The sequence below is a fragment of the Pectinophora gossypiella genome, unplaced genomic scaffold, assembly GCF_024362695.1.
Source record: "Pectinophora gossypiella unplaced genomic scaffold, ilPecGoss1.1 Pgos_65, whole genome shotgun sequence".
NCBI classification, from domain to species: domain Eukaryota; kingdom Metazoa; phylum Arthropoda; class Insecta; order Lepidoptera; family Gelechiidae; genus Pectinophora; species Pectinophora gossypiella.
In genome coordinates, this window is record NW_026063275.1 from 17167 (window position 1) to 23486 (window position 6320).

The 6320-nt window shown below is 37.6% G+C and overlaps 1 long non-coding RNA gene across 1 annotated transcript; it reads left to right on the forward strand.

Annotated features, from left to right (window-relative positions):
- Window positions 1-231: 231 nt before the first annotated feature.
- On the forward strand, window positions 232-1872 carry LOC126381596 (uncharacterized). Its single transcript, XR_007568883.1, has 3 exons — window positions 232-458; window positions 530-759; window positions 974-1872. It is a non-coding gene; the product is annotated as an uncharacterized LOC126381596 (long non-coding RNA).
- Window positions 1873-6320: the final 4448 nt, after the last annotated feature.

Genomic DNA, 6320 nt, shown 5'->3' on the forward strand with positions numbered 1-6320 from the left:
AAACCTAAAGATCTATGTAACCAGGCCAAAAATTTCCAAAAAGAAAAAAAGATGAGGCTATAATTATGACATAATAACACATAATTTGCGTAACCTGTGGATTCCATTGCTTACCGATTTGAAAATATGAAAATACGTTTATTGTTTTTAACGAATTTAACGTACCTAGTATAGTATTTGGCTGTATGGGTTATGTTTCCTTTGCCTGTCCTATGTACAAAATAACCAAAAAAAAAACTAAACAAAACAAAATGGTCTTATGGTCTCGTTCTGTGGTCTCGTTGCCGAGAAGTTCTCTTGATAATTTCCTGTGCTACTTTGTTAGAATTTGTAGCTTACAAGTTCACCGTGCGAGAGCGTCGACATTCTACTGTAAAAACTTCCAGAGCCATTGTGTGTTTTGGATAGAGCTGATATGATAAAAAGTTTGTGGATAATGTTCGTTGATAAATTGCAATGTAAGTAACATACAATCAAATGACATTGTTATTATATATGACACTGTTATTATATAGTTATTTATTTATAGGTGTGAATGCTGATCGACTTTGTCATACTAACTCATACTCATACTAAGAGATGTAAGCAACAATAACAAGTTTCCTGAAGAATGTTCCAATCGGACAGTTGGAAACAATTATGTCTGTATAAGTTGTGGAATATCTTTGGGAAAGCAGTCACGAAGATAAAATCACAGGCCATGGGCTTATGGAAAGAAGTGAAGAGTGGTATTATATAGAAAAACAATCTCCGAGATAGGTATTAAAGTATTAAGTATTTTATGTTGTACATGAAAAATATTGTGTTTCAATCATAAATGTTATAAGGCAATCCTTAATTATGATTAAAACATTGTTCTAATTTTAATTTATTGTTGGCAATGTTTCAGTTCCATTCCTACACATTAAATAATATTGATACAATCGGGCATATTGTGCAATATACTATTAAAAACATTCATGTTTGCTTTCAGATGCCTGATGGATGCCCATGTATGCATTGTTTGCAGGATGAGCTCACCTCAAAAGCATTAATATCTAGTGAACATAAAAGCTGTGTTAGGTGTGTTGTTGCAATGTATATAGTTCTATTTATTAACCCCCGACGCAAAATTGTGTATATGTGTCTATCTGTAGCATCGTAGCTCCCAAACGGATGATCCAATTTTAATATGGTTTTTTTTTGTTTGTAAGTTATATTAGTCGAGAGTGTTCTTAGCTATGTTTGGTAGAAATCGGTTCAGGTCTTCAAGGTCATCAGAAATGTTTGTTAAGTGTGATAGGAATGTTACACGCTCAGTTTGCTTGCAAGCATAGGTATGTGGGATAAGTTTTTTTTTGCTTTTTATAGGGTTTTTTTCACCTTTTTTCATAATAATTGAGTACTTTTGTTTTGTCGGGGGTTTTTTTTGTTCATAGATGTTGGTAAACTATGAGTTTATATCACTTTATAATTATTATAATTTATATTATTAAATCATTAAATAGATAAAAACCTGTGTATATTTTAATGTTATTGTTAAGTTTATTCTCTACCTACTTACTAATATGTTACCATATTAAGTCTGTTCAAAAATCATAAATAGGTACTTGTTCTTCTTCTATCATGTAGGTTGTGAAGTGGATGACCAACCTCATCAACCAGGGTTATTGCTGAGCCGCCAATGTCGTTGGATCAGCCAGCAATGTCCTAACTGAATCAGGGATCACAAAGAAATTTTTGTGTTTTGTCCCCACCGGGACTTGAACCTGGGACCTCCGGAACGTTAGCCACTGGACCACATAGGCCGAGAGTATATATGGTTAAGTTGCTGTTTTATTTCAACTATTTAATTAAATGTAGGAATATTTTGTATGAGTATGAATTATATAATAAAACAAATTATTTCTAAAAATATATCTTTCATTATGTTTTTAATAAAATTGTTTCTTTTTAAAATTATTTTGAAAAATAAAAATAGTAATCACGTCGTTTAGCACCACTTCAACTGATAGGATCTCACAATCAATGTTTTTTGTGGTATCAAAATTGTTAGTTACATTTAATTTTTGACCTCTTGGGACCAGATTTTCACATCAAACATCCTTTGGTGGTCTTTATTGGTCTAAATGCAAGACAAATATAATTACAGAATCTATAGGTACCAATGAGGGACTTTCCAGGCTAGGTTCTCAAAAAAAAAATACAGATGGCGCTGTCCAGATTTAACATGACCTACCTAGTTACTAAATATGCAAGAGTAACGTGTGTTATTGGTGCTGATTCCAGTACACACTGTCTAAGTTTATTTGAAGTTATACCTGTCATTTTATTATCAGGTGACGGGTAAACGACAGGCTTAAAATTTATGGAATAGGTTCACAATAATTTTAGTCAGAAATTAAAAAAACCCAGCAAAAGTTGACAGCACACATGTCACCGGCGATAGAAATATGTTATGCGAAATAAAAGTTGCTCCAGGTTTTATAGTTTTGCCAGGCCGTAGGGTGTCTCCCTGATGCGAAGCATGTCACCGGCGATAGAATTTGACCAAGATTTAAATAGGTCTCGTGAAAAAAGAATAGTTTCAGATGCGATAGTTTTGCCGGGGCGTAGTGTGTCTCCGTGACGAGGAGCAGTTTTCGAAGACCGGGAAGTAATTCCGTACTCTACATGACGTTCCGATCACACCTCCCATACATCATTTTTAGCCCCGAGGCTTTTTCTGTATAAGGGAAATTTTGTATGGCGGCCATCTTGTTTTTCCGCCATTTTGATTTTTGTCACCAGCGATTGAATTTGACCAAGATTTAAATAGGTATCGTGAAAACTAAAAAGTTCCACGTGCGATAGTTTCACCAGGCCGTAGGGTGTCTCCCTGATGCGGAGCAGTTTTTCAAGATCGAACAGTTTTTCCATACTCAACATGACGTTTCGATCACATTTCTCATACATCATTTTTACCCCTGAGGCATTTTCGGGAAAAACGAAAATTTTGTATGGCGGCCATCTTGTTTTTCCGCCATTTTGTTTTTTTTACCAGTAATAGATTTTGACCAAGATTGAAATAAGTATTGTGAAAGAAAAATTGGTTCAGGTGCGATAGTTTTCCCAGGCCATAGGGTGCCGCCCTGATGCGGAGCAGTTTTTGAAGATCGGGAAGTATTTCCATACTCAACATGACGTTTTGATCACATCCCTATACATAATTTTTACCCCCGAGGCATTTTCAGGAAAAACGAAAAATTTGTATGGCGGCCATCTTGATTTTCCGCCATTTTGTTTTTTTTTCATTGGCAATTAAATTTGACCAAGATTTAAATAGGTATCGTGAAAACTAAAAAGTTCCACGTGCGATAGTTTCGCCAGGCCGTAGGGTGTCTCCCTGATGCGGAGCAGTTTTTGAAGATCAAGAAGTATTTCCATACTCACCAAGACGTTCCAATTACACCCCTATGCACAGTTTTTAACCCCGAGACATTTTCAGGAAAATTGAAAAATTTGTATGGCGGCCATCTTGTTTTTCCGCCATTTTGATTTTTTATCACCAGCGATTGAATTTGACCAAGAATTAAGTAGGTTTAGTGGAAAAAAAAATGTTCTATGTTTGATAGTTTAGCCAGGCCATAGGGTGTCTTCCTGATGCGGAGCAGTTTTTCAAGATCGAGCAGTATTCCCATACTCAGCTTGACGTTTCGATCACATCTCCCATACATCATTTTTACCTCCGAGACATTTTCTGGGAAAACAAATTTTTGTATGGCGGCCATCTTGTTTTTCCGCCATTTTGATTTTTTTTCACCCACGATAGAATTTGACCAAGATTTAAATAGGTTTTGCGAAAAAATAATTGATCTAGGTATAATAGTTGCGCCAGACTGTAGGGTGTCTCCCTGATGCGGAGCAGTTTTCCATGATCTGGAAGTTTTCCCATACTCACCGGGAGGTCCCGATCACACCCCCCATACATCATTTTCACCCCCCGACGCTCCTTCTGGGAGAACAACCCTGTCAGTGAGTCAGTGAGTCAGTCAGTCAGTCAGTCAGTCAGTCAGTGGGTTTGCAGCTATATACACTTCTCATCAAAAAAATCGAAACACCTTGCAAGTTTACGTTTTGTCAGGATTATCAAGAAAAATGTGTACATTTAGGAATAAATGTTAAATGTCGTTTAATAGTGAGTAATATGAGCTTATCAAATCTTAATGTTAATGTTCTAAATTTAAATGAATTTTTCATAGGTTTCGTATTTTGTTAAATGAGTCATTTTTATTCCGTATGGAGTATAAAGGAAATGGATAAAACAACACACGTAAATGAAAAAAAAAGCTAAAAAACGTTTATTTAATAACTTGTATTCCCTCCCCGAGCTCTAATTACTGCTTCCATACGGTTCTTCATCGATCGGATGAGAGTCACGATCACATGCTGTGGTATATTGTCCCATTCCTCTTGGATTGCATCTTGCAGCTGGCTAAGTGTTTCTGGGGCAGGATCTCTTGCTCGAATTCGTCTCTTTAATTCATCCCACAGATGTTCAATGGGATTCATGTCCGGGCTTCTTGCTGGCCATTTCATAATAGAGATATCGACTTCGTTAAGATAATCTCGTACGACGCCCGCGGTGTGAGTCCTAGCATTGTCGTGCATGAATATGAAGCCGTTGCCAATAAAATGTGCATAGGGCATCACATGAAGCTCGAGACACTCTTCGACGTACCGATGACAGTTTAGTGCAGGCAGACGTGGCCCAGACACGAAAGCAAGCTCTGTCTTACCGTCGGCGCTGATTCCTCCCCAAACCGTCCACGAACCGCCACCATAGCTGACCTTTTCTTCAATGCAGCATTGTGCATAGCGTTCTCCGTCTCTTCTGTAGACCTTGTTCCTTCCGTCGTTACCATACAGCATAATTTTACACTCATCAGAAAAGAGAACTTTGCTCCACTGTAGGTATGACCAATTTAGGTGCTCACGTGCAAAGTTAAGGCGCGCTCTTCGATGGTCTGCAGTTAATTTCGGCCCATTTGCTGGCTTATGCGGTACCAGTCCACGATCCTTCAACCTTCTTCTAATTGTAGAGTCACTTACAGCCACCCTTCGTACAACACGAAGCCGCTGCTGCAGTTGAAAAGCGTTAAGGCGTCGATTTCTTAAAGAAGTTGTTACAATAAATCGATCATCTCGCTCAGAAGTGACCCGATTCCTGCCAGATCCTGAACGGCGCGTGAACAAACCAGTCTCCCGATAACGTTTATAGACTCTATGAACAGATGACAGGCTTAGATGCAGTCTTGCAGCCACAACACGCTGACTAAGGCTAGAATCCAGCAATGCCACAACTTGGGCGGCTTCTGTGGGCGAAGTATCCATACGTTTTAGAAAAAAAACCTTTTTTCAGACGTCCCAAAGTCACAGTATTGAAATAAAAAACAAAAAGTTTAAGGATAGGCGCCAATTTTTAGTTTTTAAACGCTAAATGTACTCCAACCCTAAACACACATTTGTCTCAAAACAGTGATTCATTTCGTTTATAAGATAAACAAATGAAATTCTAATTTTGAATTTAGAATTTTCGCTTATTACTGTAATGGCCAAACTGCCAGCTATACATTTATGTATTTTTTTTCATCGTATGAATTCTTTTTTGTGTTAAATTCGGACAGAAACAATGAAAACGGAAGTGTTTCGATTTTTTTGATGAGAAGTGTATATTATAATGTATTCTTCAAAGGCGTTTTCTTATTTAAAATATACTTACTTACTCGCCAGTTTATGTATTCGATGGGTATTATTATATTATTATAATATATATAGCTGCAAACCCACTGACTGACTGACTGACTGACTGACTGACTCACTGACTCACTGACAGGGTTGTTCTCCCAGAAGGAGCGTCGGGGGGTGAAAATGATGTATGGGGGGTGTGATCGGGACCTCCCGGTGAGTATGGGAAAACTTCCAGATCATGGAAAACTGCTCCGCATCAGGGAGACACCCTACAGTCTGGCGCAACTATTATACCTAGATCAATTATTTTTTCGCAAAACCTATTTAAATCTTGGTCAAATTCTATCGTGGGTGAAAAAAAATCAAAATGGCGGAAAAACAAGATGGCCGCCATACAAAAATTTGTTTTCCCAGAAAATGTCTCGGAGGTAAAAATGATGTATGGGAGATGTGATCGAAACGTCAAGCTGAGTATGGGAATACTGCTCGATCTTGAAAAACTGCTCCGCATCAGGAAGACACCCTATGGCCTGGCTAAACTATCAAACATAGAACATTTTTTTTTCCACTAAACCTACTTAATTCTTGGTCAAATTCAATCGCTGGTGATA